Raw genomic sequence first — 18957 nt, 5'->3', positions numbered from 1 at the left:
ATCCTTGCCTTCATCTGGTGGGCAAACAGGAGGATAGGAATTGCTCATCTGAGAGGGAACAACCGTGACAAGCTGGGCAGGGCACAATCACACACAGAACATGGAAATGACTTTTCAGGCTTCCTTCTGAAATAGGGCATCAGGCACGAAGAGAAAGATGGCTTTTCCCAATTGAAGTACTATCTGGCCAAATAGGACAGAGACAGGATGTTCAGCAGAAAGGAACCATCTTTTAGGAAACATGATCTCTGAAAAGACCTGAAACAGAGATCTCAGCAGAAATCCAGGTAGGTGCCAAGAAACCTACAAAAACAAAAAAGAGGCAGCGGGCTCAGGAGCGGGGTGGCAAAGAGGCCCATATGCCACTCTATTTCCAACTCTGCAGCACCTTCCATTCCTCTAAACAGGCTTAAGCAAAGGCATCTTGAACTGGTTTAGATTAGTCCCCACCAGGCACATTTGTAAAGATAAAAAGAACATGGTTGTTTTCCTTCCTCCGAAAGGGGGTTGGGAGGAGAGGGGAGGAATGTTCAGCCTGGTCTCATGGAGGAGAGAAAACAGGAAGAGTCAAGCACGTTCTTATGTCCACATTTACAAACAATCTTGCCAGGTTGCTTTGAAACTTCTAACACTCAGAGTCGTCCTTGTAATCCTTCTTGGTTACAGAGGCAGAGAGAAGCAAGGCAAGGGGGCTGGGTGGAGGCGGAGAGAAGTGTGCTTTTCTTCCCCATCCTACAGTTCCTGGCAGCAACTAGCTTGTGTAAACATTCAGTAGCCCAACTGAACCCTACTTGAGAACAAAACAATTCCAGTTTTAAAGTGTTTGAATGACTTTAGAATCTGAGGATGTGCCTATTGAAGCTGGAGCTGTTCCCTTTCAACTCTGAATGAAGGAAGAATTATGAGACTGGAGTTATTCAATGAGAGCTATCTGTCCTGGCACTTAATCAAAGGGATTAGGATTTGGAAAGAAAAGCCTACAGGTGATCCTCCAGGAAGCATACCAAGCAGTTATCAAAAACATACAAGTTCAAAGCAGCTCCATTTTCATATGTTAAATGTACTTGGATGCAGCCCCAGGCTCCTTTCTAGGTAAAAAATTGTGTTAAAGCTGTTTTGTGCTTGCATACTTAGCAGACAAGGGAATCAAAGCATGGGGTGCAGTGGTGCTGGGTCCACTTCACCCTCGTGTAACACAGTAAATCAACCTTGTTTTGCTGGTGAAACACGATCTGATACTCTGTCCCGCTTCTCCCAGCCATCATGGCAGAGACTCATTTACCTCATCAACGTGAAAGGGCTGTCACAGCACAAACCCCGTGAGGTCAGACATCAGCAACAACAGCTTAACAATTAACAGTGCTTATTAATCACGAGGCTTGGGTGTTGTTTTCCCAAGCACCATGATCTGGGTCTAACAGTATATTACCTACTTAATGGCTTCACTCGGACACGCTGAAAACAAGGACACACGCTGAGATCTGGGTTACAGAAGAGGGTACGTTTTGGGTGGTCTTCCTATGGTGGCGAGTCATGAAGAAATACAACTTACGTTGCCACGAAAATTCCACAGGGCACACACAAAAGGATACAACTCCCTCTGGGGTGCCCAAAAGGACTCTAGAAAAAAATGAATGTCTGATTTATAGGAAGAAAGCAAAGGGAGAAAATGAAAACCTATACTCAGTCATTAGAAATGTATGAAAAGCACTGTAATCCCAACACTTTGGGAGGCTGAGGCGGGTGGATCACTTGAGGTCAGGAGTTCAGGACCAGCCTGGCCAACATGGTGAAATCCTGTCTTTACTAAAAATACAAAAATTAGCCAGGTCTGGTGGCGGGCGCCTGCAATGTCAGCTACTTGGGAGGTGGAGGCAGGAGAATTGCTTGAACCCGGGAGGCCGAGGTGGCAGTGAGCTGAGATCATACAACTGCACTCCAGCCTGGGCAACAAAGCAAGACTCTGTCTCAAAAAAAAAAAAAAAAAAAAAAAGAAAGAAAGAAAGAAAGAAAAAGAAATGTATGCAAAGCATGTAAAAGCATGTGAGACACATCACACATGCTCAATAAATGGCCACAGAAGGTAAGGTAAGAGAAGAGACAGTGCCTGCCTCTGCTATATCCAGCCTCTATGGGAGGAAGGTCAAAGTAACAGCACCAGAATACTTGGCCTGCCACTCTCTGATGTGAGGGCAGCAAGGGACTTAGAATTGAGGAAGTCAGAGACTGCACCACGAGGCAGGAGCCTGGCTCTACTCACCCCTGCCAGCCCTCACTGGCTTTAGGACTTTGGAAAGCTACTCTCCCTACTCAAACTTTAATATCCCCATCTATCAAATGGGGATAAAATCCTACTCACCCAAATTAGGAGGCTACTAAGTGATAATTCATTGAATGTATGCTATGAAGCACTGTACTATGCATGCTACAGGTATTACCTTAGCTCCAATAACGCTAGGAGGTCACTACATGTGACCTTTGAACAATGTAGGGATTGGGGCACTCGACCCCCTGCAGGCTAAAATTTGTGTACAAACTTTGACTCCTCCCAAATTTAACTATTAATAGACCGGCAGCCTTACTGATGACACGAACAGTCAATTAGCATATATTTTGTATGATGGATATATATATACACACACACACACACACACACATTCTATACTGTATTCTTAACAATAAAGTAAGCTAGAGAAAAGAAAATGTTAAGAAAATCACAAAGAAGAGAAAATGCATTTACTATTCATTAAGTGGAAGTGGACTATCTTAAAATAAAGGTCTTCATCCTCCTTGTCTCCATGTTGAGTAGGCTCAGGAGGAGGAGGAGAGAGTGGAGCGGTGGGTCTTGCTGTCTCAGAGGTGGCAGAGGCAGAAGAGGCGCAAGGGGAGGCAGGAGAGGCAGGCACACTTGGTGCAACTTTTATTTTTCAAGACCCACGTATAAGTGAACCTGCACAGCGTAAACCTGTGTTGTTCAAGAGTCAGCTGTATTAAGATTATTCCCACCTTACGGAGGAGGAGACTGGAGTCTAAACAAGTGACTTGCTGAAAGTAACTCTACCAGCAAGTGGGAGAGCACAGACTGCCACCCAGGACCATCTGAATATAGACTCCAAGTTCTTGCCATCTGCCCTATTCTACCTCCCTAACGACAATGAGTGTTCCCAAATCGGAGTTGCCTTTTATGATGAACATTCCTACTATCCTACTGGGTTCGAGACCCCAGTACCTGCCTCCAATGCTCTCCTGACTGCTGATCAATCACCAAATCCCATCACCTTGCCTTTGCAATGCCATTTTACTTCCTGCTTTATGTTGTCTGCTGGTGACCAGGTTGAAGGTTTCCCCATCTCTTGCCGGAACTATTGTAATAGGCCACTTTGTGTTTTCTTTCCTCCAACTCCCTGCTCATTCTATTCCTGAAGCCTGAAACACCACCTGTCTCCTTTGCTTACCACAGTCCTGCACATTCTTTCATGCCCAGGTCAAATGAAGCTTCAACTGACCTTGACTGCTGCCTGCACTGGCCTCTCAGAGCACATCAGCCAAGTATCAGCTTAGTGCGCATGTCATCCTCCTTGGCGGTCTACTTAGCTATACCCCTTTATTTATCAACCCCCCTCACTAACTGAATTGTGAGTACCATGAGCACCATGCCTCATTTCTTTTCATTTTTATGTCACCTAGGTCTCCTAAAAACGGTTTTCTGAATTGGGATAAAAGAGGGAGGGGGCAGAAGAATATTTTAAGATTCTTTCCAGGTCAAAGACATTTGATTCAGATGACAAAACCAATACAAAGAAAAAAGAACCGAATCCCTAGTATTATATGAGGTATGATAAGGCATAATGGGTTCAAACCTATGTCTTGGTGCCAGATGGCCAAGGTTAAACCCTTAGCTCTACCATTCACTAGCTATCTTGCCTTGAGAAAGATTCTTAACCTCTCTAGACTTCAATTTCTTCAACTACAAAATAGGAGATAACAGTACTACCTACCTATGAGTCTGCCATAAGGATCAGATGAGATAATATATGAAGCATTTAGAATGCAAATTGCCACATAGTAGGTGCTCAATAAATGGTAGATATGTTATTACATGGGTAGAATATTTCCTTTTCCTGCCATCTAAGATATTACTTAAGACAGACAGGAAGAGAAACAGGCATTCTAGTCCATGTTCCCTCTTTCAGATTAAAAAACCCTTAAAAGTTGGATGTTGCAAACCCTGCCAGAATTTTTTCTTCATAGCCCAACTTAAGGCCCCAATGTAAAAAATAAAGCTGGCTCCTCCTGGTTTCTTATTGTCTTGGCACTGAACAATCAATTTCAAAGTACATTAAGTTATTTAACAGGTCACCAAGTAGCAGAAAGCTAAAAGTTTAACCATATTTACAAGGAAGAATTATATGAAAATATTTTTATTGATGCTATAAAAACCCCCATTAAAAATGACTGCACGGAAAAGCTGAACATGTATGAAACAAATGGGCAACTCTTAAAATGTTACCTGGTTCCAGACAGTCCAAATTTTGTGTCTCATTAGCAAATAAGATAAATGACTTTGTCTGAAATGATGTTTTATAAATCCTATTAACAGGCTATAAGGGAGGCAATGGTTCCCAAAACAGGAGAATTAATTTTCTAAGTTCAATCCCCATTGTACATACAAAAATGTGTGGGTATCTGGGGGGCTTATTGCTTATGCTGTTTTCAGACTAATATACTAATAATACCTTCTAACGATTGCATTTTATACTTTTCAAAGTACCTACGTATTCATTATCTCCCTTGAGCCTCACAACATGTCTATGAGGCAAATTGGGCAAATATTACTCTTGGTTTTTTAAAAAATAATACTGAAGAGTAAAATGGCTTTACCAAAGTCAGTTTAAAGCAGAGCTAGGTTAGAATCTCGGCTGCTTTTGACTCTTTCCACTAGCTATGGAGTTGGAAGAACCAGTGTTTGTGATGGGAGGATGGGTATATTTCTGTGTGCACAAACCCATAGAATGGGGGGGAAGCTGTATTGTCATTTTTCTTTCTTTTTTTTTTTTTTTTGAGACAAGAGTCTTTCTCTGTGGCCCAGGCTTGAGTGCAGTGGCGTGATCTCGGTTCAATACAACATCCACCTCCCGGGTTCAAGCGATTCTCCTGCCTCAGCCTCCCGAGTAGCTGGGATTACAGGCGCACGCTACCATACCCAGCTAATTTTTCTGTAGTTTTAGTAGAGATGGGGTTTTACCACGTTGGCTAGGCTAGTCTTGAACCTCTCACCTCAGGTGATCTGCCTGTCTCGGCCTCCCAAAGTGCTGGGATTACAGGCGTCAGCCACCACCCCTGGCTGTGTTGTCATTTTAAACACCATATCCAGATAAACTATAAGAAGGAGCACAGAACAGAATGCTTGTTTCTTACTTGTTAATATATTTTTTTTTAATTTTCAAAAAATAGAAGTGGTGTACTCTAACCACCATATACATAATGGCACAGTGGTCTGTATATTCTTTTTTTTTACTATTATTATTTTTAAGAGCAAGATGTATTCCAGTGACTGGTACGATTTTGTTTTTGCGTTTTCTTGCCAAAAAGAAAATATGGCTTTAATAGAAGTTTACATCTGCGTGGTATTACATGCATGTAAAACAGATGTAACCTAATTACATTTTCATTTAAATTGCTAAATAGCTACTTAAGTAAAAAGCTAAAATAACATACAAACAACAGTTACTATAATAACAAGTGTACTTAGAATTAAATGAAAAGGATCAAAGCTACAGCAGACAGAATTTGAGTTGGTCTTTCAGAAAGACAGAGTGACATAACAACGTTGCCTTCATTTACTCAGTAATTTAATGTCTCTATAGCTCAGCCTAAAGATACAGCTCAGCTCAACCTAGACGCATGGAAGAAAATCCATAGAGTTTATACAAAGACTCTGGGTTTCATAAAGATTAGACACACTCTACTAGAGATTATATAGCAAAACCCTAAATTGGAAATTAGAATTCCAGGACAATACAATCAGCTTGATTATAGTTTTAAGCAGACCTGTCTAGGCTGAAATCAGAAATCAGCTCCCAACTCTGAGATCAGAGTACCCTTTTTGTATTTTTAGCAGAAGACAACGTTACATGCCAGTGATTGCATATTCATAATGCACCCCTTCCTGTGTACCACACAAACGCCCGTCAGAAGGATCCAGAGTGTTTGCGATGATATTCAGCTTTGGTGCACAGTGGTGGGGACATATGGTTAGTCCTCACAAAGGAGCAGAGAAACACCATGTATCTGAGATGGTAAATGGCTTTCCCAAAGTCAGTTTAAAGGAACAGGAACCTGAAATCCTAAACAGTGTGCTCTGGAAAAACTCGAACCTGTTTAACCCAGATTTGCCGGGTAGCGTTCACTCTTAGGTTTTCCCTGTCTATTTCTATCATAATTTTAACGACAATGAATTTCAGGCGTTTGGTGGTCATGGTGGTTATTTTAAACAGAATGAGAAAAAGATTGAACTTATGAAGTGTTAGAGCAACGTGAACTTATTTCAAAAGTAGAATAGTCTATCACTAGAAGCAAAGAATTTAGAGCAAGAATGCATGGTGAAAATACTCCCACATCAGTGTTCTTCTCTAAACTAGACCGGCCAGTTTTTCAGAATTTTACTCAGGAGTGTAGAAAATAAAGGACTTAAATCCAGTCAGCCGTTTTTGATCATGAACCTGAAATGTTGAAGAATGTTTCAAAACTAAAGGAAGAATGTTTCAAAACTAAAGGAAACATCTCTGCTAAAACTGGAGGTTACACTCTTTAAGCCAAGCACTTCCTTATCAAAGATACGGCAAGATTCTTTTAAAAATTAGCTTCCAGTTATACCCCCAACACATCTGACTTTAAAAATATGATTAGCTTCTAGCTTTGATTTTCATTTTATTCGGGAAATGTCCTCTCTCTAGAGGTGGGGAAGGAGAGAAAGACTAAGAGTCAGAGGTGGGGAACTGAAAGGGGATTTGAAAGAAAAATCACCTGGGCCCTACATTTGGGGTCAACCTTGGCGTTTATTTTCTCGATGCCACCTCACACAGCATTTTAATAGGGCAGGAAGGAGGGGACTGCCAGTGCATGCTGCCTTTTGTTTATTCTCCTTTTATTTATAAACACACAGGGCTCTAATCTCAGCAAAGACCCCAAAGTGCCCCATGCATTTAAATATTTGTGGGAAAATTTTTTTCTTTCTCGTATCTGGTCATCCTACACCAAAACTGTGGCAATTCCCTGACTGAGGAATCTACAAATTCCCTGCCTCTGGATCTACAATAATAATGCGGCTATCTGAGATGAGAATGAGGAACGTACTTGGAGAATCTTCGCCACCATAGCTAGTCTCAGGTTGAATGCTATGAATCGGTCTCTTCAGAATGGCTGTTGTTCCTCACTTTCTACAAAGGGTGTCCATTAAGTTTCACAGTGTGTTGAGAACAAGTTTATAAAAGACAAGTGAAGGCTTGCCATGATTTTGTAACCAATTATTTCATTTGTATTTTATAAATGGGTCATAAATGTCATGGACTAATTGCCACCCTTCTCTCTCCCCAACCTCCAGCCCCTCCCTACACATACTGGAACAAACAGGTAACCTTGTACCACTCTTGCCAGAGGCCAGGAATTAATGGCAGGTTTTAAACTAAACTTCACCTATTTGGAAGGACGGACACAATGTAATTTCTCTACTCACCACCACTCCTCTCTGCCCTGAAAAACAAACACATTTCCATCATTTTACTCCGTATCCCGAAACCTCAAATGCCAAGAGAAAAAGTGACAGCTAAACAGTCCAAAAGACAACAAAAGAATCAATATTAAAATAATTAAAATAATCCTATCCTAGTATCACTGACTTAGTCGAGGACTTTTCTGGTCTATCTGATCATTATTAAACCAGTCATTACTCAGAATTTCTGTTTGACTGCAGTAGGGACACCATCTTCAGTGGATGCTTAGGGGCTCTGGGAAAGGCAGTGTGAATACTGTCCTGCCTCACAATGTACTTTAAAGAGTAACACATTCTGGCTGGGCACAGTAGCTCATGCCTGTAATCCCAGTACTTTGGGAGGCTGAGGCAGGAGGATGGCTTGAGCCCAGGAGTTTGAGACCAGGCTAGGCAACACGGCAAGACCCTGTCTCTACAAAAAAATACAAAGTAAAGTAGTCAGGCATCATGGTGGGTGCTGTAGACCCTGCTACTTGGGGGGCTGAGGTGGGAGGATCACTTGAGCTGGGGAGGTCGAGGCTACAGTGAGCCGTCATGGCATCATTGCATTCCAGCCTGGGTGACAGCGTGAGTCTCAAAAAAAAAAAAAAAAAAAAAAAAGACACATTCCAAGGGAGGGATAGAGGAGGTAAAGTAATTACTTTGTGATGGTTAAAAGTCAGTAAGAAAAGCAAGGTGAGGGCGGTTACGCCCTGTAAACTTTCTGCAACTCGACTCCCTTAAAAGTTGGCCTTAACGAAGGATCTATGTCACTAAAAAGAAATGATATAAATGAGACAAGCTGCCCTCAATTTCAGAGTCACTCTGTGTTCTTCACAATAGGGTTTTAAGCCACAGAACAGCCATTGTTTAGAATGCACCACTCTCCAAACACCTCCCTTAGAGAATGAGAAGGTACGGCCACTACTGCCGCTGGCTCTAACTTTTGCAGTTTTTGAAAGCTGAAGTTACAACCTAGTGGCCGGGAGGCCAAAGTTAGCCCTCAAATACATTTTCAAACAGTGTTTTAAATTAGATGCTAAAATTTTTATAAAAATACCTTTCCTATAAACATCTGGATTTCTGGCTTCTTTTGGGAAAAAAACAAAAAACAAAAAACCTGAGCCATACGCAACAGTAGGCCCATATTGTCTCACGGCAGCAGTTGGCTGGGAGCAGAGTGCTGGCTGTCCTCTTAGACCGGGGGTGTGCTTTCTAGTTCTTTCTTGTCCCCACAACTCCCTAATGTATTATACCAACCCTGCTTCACTCGTTGACATTATCTGCTGGCTTCTGCAGAGATCTGAGCTTACCATATCTGGGTGTGTGTGTGTGTGTGTGTGTGTGTGTGTGTGCGCGCGTGTGTGTGTGAGAGAGAGAGAGAGAGAATTTAAATTAATTGCTCAGCAAATAATTATCTTCCCTACTTGAAGGCAGAGAGAAAAGGGTTTCTGAAACTCTAAGTCCTGTTTAGCAATTCCAACAGTCACCCAAATTCCACTCCACCGAGAAAGTCAGTGTTTAAGTTTCGTAACAATGTATGCCACACATCTTTATGCTTGCCTGAAGACATCCTGGGCCCCAATTCCCTCAAACTGGCTGACCAGCAGGTCAGCGTCTCCTCTAAAAATTATCCAATACCCTACGGGTCTGTTGCATGTTTTAAAGCCAAACTATAAAAATGAACTCTACTATTCTCTAAAGAATAAATACATTCTATGCTTATTTATTCCTCCAAAATTAAGTTTGTTAAAAAAAGTTGAGCATCAGACATGCATTTTCAGCTTGACTCTTTTTACTGTTAGGATGGAGAAAAACCATCATTCTTCATGATATATTTTTTATAATGAGGACCACAAAAAGCACAGAGAGAAATCTCAGGATCTTTGGAAATAAAAATGAATGTACATATTTTCCACTAGCTAGCAGTAATTACTTTACCATGTGAGGCTCGGGGTAGGTAGTGATGTGTAATACCTTTAAACTTGGAGCCATCCCAAAAAACACAAACGAAAAAAACCTGACCTCTGACCCTGTTTTGAAGCATCACTACCCGCTTGGGTAGTGTTTGCATGTTGAAATATTTATTTCCTTCATAAAAAAATCTATCTGAATATCCAATCTCTCAGCAGTCAAGAGTCTTATTTTCATGTTAGCAGAAGCCCTTAAGTAATTTGGGGCTATGATCTTAACACTACCAGCTTTACCCACTTAAAACTTTGCCAGCTTCGAGCTGCATATTTTTCTCACCAGCTCCTCATTTGCAAAAGGCATCATAGGGATTCAGGTGAAAAGTGATGAAGTTTCGACAGCTGCAGAGCCCAGTGAGGAAACGAAGTTTCTTGGGCACAGCTTCCAAGAGGGCAATATTACTGAGCACTCTGTCACTTGAAGCCATCAATTTGTACCAGTGAGTACCATGAACAAGTTCATGCAAGCAGGTATTATAATAGGAACTTCTGGATCTGGCGTGAGAATGAAACCTCTCTGAACCCTAAAGTTAAGGTGTTTCGCTGAAACCCCTCAGATGATAATATTAGACACATGAATATCACCAAGGTTTTCATTGGTTCATTGGTTATGTGAACAAAAGGCCTAATCAAGATTACTTCATATTTAACTTACACCATGAAAAAAGAAAATCTAAGTCTCACATAAAGTGCTCCAGGACATCAGAGTCACAAACGTGGGCAGACAAAAGAAAAGAGGTGTATTGGAGGTGTGCCGTGCCCTCTCATAAGGGTGCAATCCTTCCCCTTCATCCACAATAAGGTTGAGAAGAACTTAAAACACCTCCTTCTTAATGCTTTCTAATAACAGAGTGTGGTAAGGTGAGGACTGAATTTTTCTCTAAGGCCTAGGATGGAGATACTGAAATGAAGCTCAGAATGGCTTTTTTTTTTTTCTTCTTCTTCTTCTTCTTTTTTTTTTTTTTTTTTTTAACAGAATCTCACTCTGTCGCCCAGGCTGGAGTGCAGTGGCACGATCTTGGTTCACCACAAACTTCACTTCCTGCATTAAAATGATTCTACCGCCTCAGCCTCCTGAGTAGCTAGAATTACAGGCGTCCACCACCATGCCCAGCTAATTTTTCTTTTTTTTAAAAATAGAGTTTCACTCTTGTTGTCCAGGCTAGAGTGCAGTGGCGCGATCTTGGCTCACTGCAACTTCCGCCTCCCAGGTTCAAGTGATTCTTCTGCCTCAGCCTCGCAACTAGCTGGGATTACAGGTGCCCGCCACTATGCCCAGCTGATTTTTTGTATTTTTAGTAGAGACAGGGTTTCATCATGTTGGCCAGGCAGGTCTCAAACTCCTGACCTCAGGTGGTCTGCCCGCCTCGGCCTCCCAAAGTACTGGGATTACAGGTGCGAGCCACTGCACCCGGCCCTAATTTTTGTATGTTGAGTAGAGATGGGGTTTCACCATGTTGGCCAGGCTAGTCTCAAACTCCAGACTCCTGATTCGCCTGTCTCGGTCTCCCAAAGCATTGGGATTACAGGCGTGAGCCACCATGCCAGGCCTCAGGATGGCTCTTAAGCAGGAAAGCTTCAGGTTTTCCTTTATGTTTACTGACATTACTTGGAGGGTAAATGGCTTTGCTTTTTTGTTGCAATGATTTGGGGAACACCAGGGAATATGGGCCTTTGCCTTTGGATGCCATTAGAACTCTGCCCCCATTTTTTTAAGAGATGGGGTCTTGCTCTGTTGCTTAGGCTGGAATGCAGTGGCACAATCATGGCTTATTGCAGCTTCAACCTCCTGGGTTCACGCAATCCTCCCACCTCAGTCTTCTGGTTAGCTGGGCCTACAGACACACACCACAACACCCAGCTAATTTTTAAATTCGTTGTATGGACAGAGCATTGCTATGCTGCCCAGGCTGGTCTCAAAACTTTTGGCCTCAAGTGATCCTCCTGCCTCAGCCTCCCAAAATGCTGGATTACAGGTGTGAGCCAAGGTGCCCAGCCAAAAATTTCTCTCCAAGTTTAATAATGGCTTGTTTGGTCAAAAGTACTGTGGAGAACCCATGTTATCTCTTTGAGGAAAACTGGCTACACTCTGTTTATACTGGCATATAATATGAATCTGTTGGAATTTAGAATTTTGCAATTCCAAACTGTATCAGCAAGTGGTTTTTGCGTCTAATCCTGTCTCAGCTATGGTTGCTTTGGGAAAGAAAAACAATGCTGCTATTAAAAAAACAAGCCTGTTGTATTTTGAGCTATTTAAATACAGAAGCTTCTTTACTTAGGAACTTTAGATTTACTGATAAGAACAAACCAAAATACTGGAGCAAAAGCCTGTCCCTAACAGATTGTACTCCCAGCAGCTGCTTAATGCCACCGTGGATTTACAAACAAGAGGTGTTACATACAGCTTTTTGGATCCTAACCTGGTTGGAAGGAGAGGCACTTCTGTAAGTTGTTCAGGCAGTTGAGCAGGGCCTCAGTCACCTTTTTCAGCACCTCTGGGCAAATTAGAAAAAGGTGCCTCTGACTGGCAAATACAATCTCCCAGGATTGAAGAGGGGCATATGCATTGGATTTCAGCCCTTTTCCCTCCCCACGTATCAGCCTCCTTAGCTTAGAGTCCACATGTAGGCTATAACCTCTTTGCCTAGCATGGAACATGAAAAATGCATAAACAGGTCTCTTTCCAGTCATTCTGGTTTCCAGGTAGCAAAAGGCTGTCAAACAATCTCATCAGCAAGCAGAGGTTAGTTACTAATTTCACAATTGTTTAAAAAGGAGCCTGATAGCATCAAGCTAGAAGAGTGTGGGAGAAATTCAGGGATTCTTGTCAGAAACAATTAGAAGACACAATAGAAAAGAGCAAAGTCATGTGGCTTCACCTCATGACTAACCAGTTCTTCTTGGCTTAAGGGTGGGACTAGTTCTACCTTCTTATTTTGATTCACGAAGGCCACACATGAAGCTAAGCTAAGCAAGCCTGGTTCTCTTCATGGCAAGAAGAGCCGTGAGTATTTTACTGGTGAGCATCATAAACTGAGAAGCCAGGTTTTAAGGTCCAGACACCAGATTGAATAAGCCAATGTGCTTTGGCTTAAGGCTGCCTGTGGAAGCAAATGAGCTGCCAGAGACGGGGCAAAGTAACAGCCCTCTGGAAGGGTGCAAGCATCCAAGGAGCCTCAAAAATAACCCTAAGAGTTGGCCAGGAGACTAACACTTCTTAATTAGAGACTGTAATTTAGGAAGGCAGAGTTAGTGCAAGCAAAGTCATGTGACATGTACAGAGACGTTTTGGTCTCTTTTTGACCTCCAAATTGGGATTTTTGCCCCCAAAGTTGGGTATAATTTAAATTATGGAGCAACACTTTGATAATGAGCTCATAGCCACTGCAGTTGTTAACAATTAACATGTATGCCACAAAAGGAAGGGGAAAATGTAGAGGACAAGAAATTCACACACGCACACACACAGCCATAAACATAAAAAATACCCAATCACAGTAGTGATAAAGAAATGCTGTTACTTTTCATCCATAAAGTTGGAGAAGATGATTTTAAACACGCTGCCAAACTTGAGATGGGAGAGGCATTCCCCATCTCTTGGTGAATCTGTAAATTGGTTCACCTTTCTAGAAATCAAATTGGCAATATTTTATTCAAACATCCATTCCAGACATATTTTTCAAGAACTTGTAATTTGTTAGGAACTTAAAATGTACACTCTGCTTCACCTAGTAATTCCATATCTAGGAATCTGTTCGAGAAAGCATCAAAGATTCTTATAAAAGGATGTCTGTCATAATATTTAAAAGTGAAACCCTAAAGAGATATGACAAAAATAAATGATTGTATATATTGAGGAAAATCATTTTTCAGTGACGTATATAATAATATTCTATGAAAAAGAGTATAACAATTTTAACAACAGAAATATTTCTAATCACACACCAAGTGTTAACCATCGGGGTGGCAGGATTATGGGTAATTTTTTGGTTTTTTTTTTTTTTTTTTTTTTGAGGCAGAGTCTCGCTCTACCGCCCAGGCTGGAGTGCAGCGGCATGATCTCAGCTCACTGCAACCTCTGTCTCCTGAGTTCAAGCAATTCTCCTGCCACAGCCTCCCGAGTAGCTGGGATTACAGGCATGCGCCACCACGCCCAGTTAATTTTTGTATTTTTAGTAGAGAAGGGGTTTCACCACGTTGGCCAGGCTGGTCTCGAACTCCTGGTCTCAAGTGATCCGCCCACCTCGGCCTCCCAAAGTGCTGAGATTACAGGTGTGAGCCACCGCACCTGGTGATTATGGGTAATTTTTATTTTCTTTTTGTGCTTTTCTACAATTTTCAAATTTTCTACAATGAGCCTTTATTAATTTTAAAAGTAAGAGAAAGTACTTGGCCACAAAAGAGAATTAGCTAAACGGCAAATGTATTTACAATCTCAAAATCACAAATGAACAAGAAAATAACAAAATAGGAATAATAAAGTTACAATTACACAGTTTAGTCGAGATTTACAAATCCTAAAACAATGTCTGGCTGGCCCTGAAATAATGAAGCAGCATATGTAAACAGAATCAGAAAATCTATTATATTATCCAGTTTAATCTCTTCATTGTATAGCTGTTGAAAACTAAGATTAAATTTTGAAATAGCTTGATGTTTCACACTGCAAATTAGAGACTGAAAGCTTAGGACTCCTGGCTTCCAAAGAATGCTATTTCCATACTAGGGGGTACAAATAGGTCTCATTTAAATCGCAAGTGTCAATCAATTGGTACTAGCTATTTGATGTGCTGTGTTAAGAAGGCTATATACAAGTTTAGAAGGAAAATGTGCATCGAGATTAGTGATACTTGCCAAGGGTGACATACATACATACAATGAAACAATACTGTCTTCTCTAACCCCACTGTTTCTCACCATAAAATACTAAACATCTAGCCTGGGCAATACAGTGAGAGCCCTGTCTCTACAAAAAGATTTTTTAAAACTTAGCCAGTCATGGTGGTGCATGCCTGCAGTACTTGCTACCTGGCAGACAGGTAGGAGGATCCTCTGAGCCCAGGAGTTTGAGGCTGCAGTGAGCTATGTTTGCAGCACTGCACTCCAACCTGGACAACAAAGCGAGATCCTGTCTCTAAATAAATAAATAAATAAATAAATATCTGTATTTTGGGAAACACTGCATATAAATCAGACAAACTAAAACTATAGTTTTATGCATACAGAATGACGAGCAAGAAAAGTTTATTCTTTCCAAATGAAAAGGGACAATTCCAGGTTTCATAAAGGTGTCAAAGAAATATTTATACTCATCATGCTTCAAAGAAATATTTATACTCTTTCCCCATAAAGAAGATAGGAGGCAAGAGCAAAAAATTAGAAGAGTAAACTCATGCCTTTCCTAAGGAAAGCTATCAACAGAAATAAACTTCAAAGATTTGAGTGAAGTTGCATGCAAAAGCCTTAATGCTAAAATAATCAAAAGCCAATCAAGCTTTGGATAAGCTTCAAAACAGTAACGTCACAGCAATGTTAGGAATGAATGAGTTCTACCGAGACCTGTTAACTAGGGTCAGAGAGCATCAGAAAATACCGCTATAGAAAAATATCACCTATAGAAAATTATATATAAAATATCACCAAATTAAGTTCCTGTGTATATCACATCAAGATACAGTAAGCTCTATTTCAGGAATGGAAAGATGATTCAACAATTTAAGATCCAATAATGTAATATGCCACAATTTAAAAAACAAAGGAGAAAACTCATGTCATCATCTCAGTAGATACCCTTCTCCCCTCAAAACAGTATCTGATTAAATGCAACAACCATTAAAGAGAATTAATGAGAGTAAGAATTATTTTACTGAATAAAGGATATTAATCAGAAATCTCAGTAAATCTCCAGGTTAACTGCAAAACACTTGAAATATCTGAATTAACAACAGGAAAAAAAAAAAAAAATCAAAGGATGCCTATTATCCCTACCATTAGTTAACATTATTCAAAAAAAATCAGCTAAGACAGGAAAAAAGACCAACAAAAGTACATTGGAAAGAAAAAGGCAACATCATTTTATTTTAAATTATTTAATTCCTTACTTAGAAATTCCAGAAGAGTCAAATGAAAAACTACCAGAACTAATAAAATTTAGTAAGGTAACTATATAAATGTAAATACTCAACAGTTATCAGACATATCTATAATTCCATTACAACAGCAATAAACACAAATATCTAGAAATGAAGGAGAATGTCAAGAAAAATTTTAAAATTCACTTAAGAACACAAAAGATGACATAAATAAATGAAGTAAAACATGTTAATAGATGAGGAGACATTAAAGAAATTATCCAACATACACACCTATAAATTCAATGCATTTATATTAAAATGCCAACAGGATTTAGAATTTTTTATGGCATCTGACTATCGGAATCTAAGATTCATCTGACAAAAAGGCCATGAAAATGGTTAATGAAATTTTCTAAAAAGAAAATGGAGGATGGCAGGCCCTATTATCTAAAAACACACAAAGTTTTGGTAATTAGGCAAAAAAACTCTGACACACAAATTTCCGCAAGTTTAGTATATGATAAAAGTGTCTTTTCAAATCAGTGGAGGCAAGAATGGTTTATTCCATAAAAGATGCCAATTGCCTGTCCATTTGAAAACCTAATAATAAAGTTAATCCCTACTCAACAGCCAGTCACAAAGGTAAAGTTCAGGTGGATTAAAGAGGTAAACACTGAAAACAAAACTATGAAAGCATCAGAATACCATTAAAGCGAATTTCTTTAAAAACACAGAGTTTTTAAAGAAAGTTGATCTTAAGAAAGATATAACGCGCAAAAACTATGAAGGAAAAGAATAATATATTTGATTAGCATAGCTGAAAGGAATACTACATTAAGACATGTAAGATGAAAGACATGATTAAATTTTTGCAGTGAAAAGCACGACACTGGGGTGGGAGAGTGCTTTTTTGGAGAGGTAGCACAGAGTCCTGATGACGAGCAAAGACTCTCGTGGTAGGCTGCCTGGTTCTGACACTTACTTAATCAATCTATGTCCCAAAGTTGTCATCTGTAGGCCAGGGAAAATAATAGTACCTACTCATAGGGTTGCTATAATCAGTACATGAATTCATATACATCCAGCACACGTTTGGCATGTAGTAAATACAATATAAATCTTCACTGTTTGGGTGAGCCAAATAAAATTGCTCATATGTGACTGTTTGGATCTATAAAAGCAGTAATTTTATATGGTCCACTCTAATATTATTTATATTGTTTTGATTTTTCAAATATAAATTACATGTCTTTTGTTTTGAGGACTGTAGAATGAGGGGATGACGGTTAAGATTCGTAGAGTACAGAGAGGCTGAAGGGAGCCACTCTGTATATGCTAATTGAGTATTTTCAATATCTGTATCTAGAAAGGTCTTATCTTTAGGGAAGAAAGCCAATATTTAGAATAAGTTTGCCAAGTAAAACGTGAGATATGCTTTCAAAATCTACTTTGTGCTTCTTTCCACACAAATCCACTGGACCTAATCTTTATACAAAGGACTACATTCTGTGTAATAGTAATAATTTTATTAAATTTGGAAAATAAAAAAATATTAAAGATAAAATAATGCAGAAATTAGCATAAAATAAATACTAAAACTTCTTTGGGCAAAGTATTGCATACTACTTTAGACAAAATAAATAGGTTTAAATTTGTTATGCATATAACAACCTGACAGCCTTTAGGACACAGCTGCAACTGCAACACTAAAAAAAAAAAAAAAAATTACAATATTTAAAACCAAAATACACGAATCTTTCTATTTACAAAATGTTAGCGTGGCCTTAGTTTTAGTTGTTGAATGCTAATATTATCAAGTTTTCAATGTGCTCTCTATAAAAACTAAAGTACAACATCCTCAGCTGAAGTCAATTTAGAAATAGATATATATATATACACACACACACATATAAAAACAAATCTCTAGTATTAAATACACAAACAACTCAAGGAGAGTAGAGATTCCTAGGAAATGTTTCTATAAATAGTTTGACATTATTACACAATCTTCTCTGCATATCTTGTAATGGAAACACTGCTACGGGTGATTGAAGAAATAAGCAACTTTGACATTTCTGGATGTAACTTGAGGAGATTATTTCATCATAAAGGATTGATATAGAATATACTAACCAACAACTCAATATCAAAACTCTCTTTGCAACTCTAAAACAGTGCAGAATGACATTTAAGATAATCCATTTATCACCATCCAATACAGGCTGCTTGTTCACAAAATGTCAGTGACAAGGCTGGAGCATTCCAATTCCTAGGCAGTGAGTGCATGTGACAAAGAATCTTTAATATAGCATCAAGTTCATTTCGTTATATGCTACTGCTGTACCTCGGACTTCAGTTCCCATGGTTTTTGCAATTTATATGAGCAGCTGTACAAATGAAATGCCTTTTCTTTTTGCCACACACAACAGAAACATTCCCCTCTAAGGATAATGAAAGGTTTGCACGATCATTTGCAGGCAAGTCATTTAGTCATGGTGAATCTTGATGTTTTTATTAGTCATCTTTACTAAGTTTAGTGCTTCAATTCTGAACAATAACAATTCTCAAAATGGAAATAATTCTTTATAATAATAAAAAAGGTAATAGTGACTTGCATTTTTACGTTACTTATTCATGTTTCAAAGTGGCTTTGTACAGGGTACTTCATATGCTCTTCATCAGAACCCTGTACTGTTAGTCATGGATTATCAACAGCTTACAGGTGAAAAAAACTGAGGTGTAGGCAAGTTTAATCTTTTTGTCTGAGGTCTCACCGCAAGTCGGCATCATTCAATGTTGAAGCTAAAATGATCCTCAGAGTCAAATTAAGAAGCCCAAAGTTCAGAGATCACAAAACTGGTATTTTGTCTGACCAAACAGGGCCCATAAATCTACATATCCTGAGATTTTTTATAAATAGGGGAATTTCTGGCTTTACTTGAAAATGTAGCAACACTGGGCCTATATTCTGAAGAGAAGTCATTGGCTAGAGCTCATCATCGCCCCCTTTAAATGAGGTATATGCTCTGCAGTTTACTACCTAGTCCATTTCACTCATTTTACACTTATTTTACATATGGTAAAGTGGATAGATGTTTAGTATAAGTTCTACAAGTTTTGAAAAATGTATATGCCCACATAATCATCATCCAGTCACGGT

The 18957-nt window shown here is 39.5% G+C and overlaps 1 protein-coding gene and 1 long non-coding RNA gene across 11 annotated transcripts in view; both read right to left on the bottom strand.

Annotated features, from left to right (window-relative positions):
- LOC105494095 (FTO alpha-ketoglutarate dependent dioxygenase) overlaps positions 1-18957 on the bottom strand; it is a 445404-nt gene that overhangs the window by 149227 nt on the left and 277220 nt on the right. The gene's annotated exons all lie outside the window — the stretch shown is intronic.
- The window catches only part of LOC139359879 (uncharacterized), a 31566-nt gene extending 12609 nt beyond the window's left edge, over positions 1-18957 (bottom strand). The window contains exon 1 of the long non-coding RNA XR_011616470.1: positions 1-18957. This exon is cut by the window's left edge and continues 10906 nt beyond it. This is a non-coding gene — a long non-coding RNA (uncharacterized lncRNA).

Source organism: Macaca nemestrina, chromosome 18 (genome assembly GCF_043159975.1).
Source record: "Macaca nemestrina isolate mMacNem1 chromosome 18, mMacNem.hap1, whole genome shotgun sequence".
Lineage (NCBI taxonomy): Eukaryota > Metazoa > Chordata > Mammalia > Primates > Cercopithecidae > Macaca > Macaca nemestrina.
The sequence above is the reverse complement of the archived record's forward strand: the minus strand, read 5'-3'. Positions and strand labels throughout refer to the sequence as shown.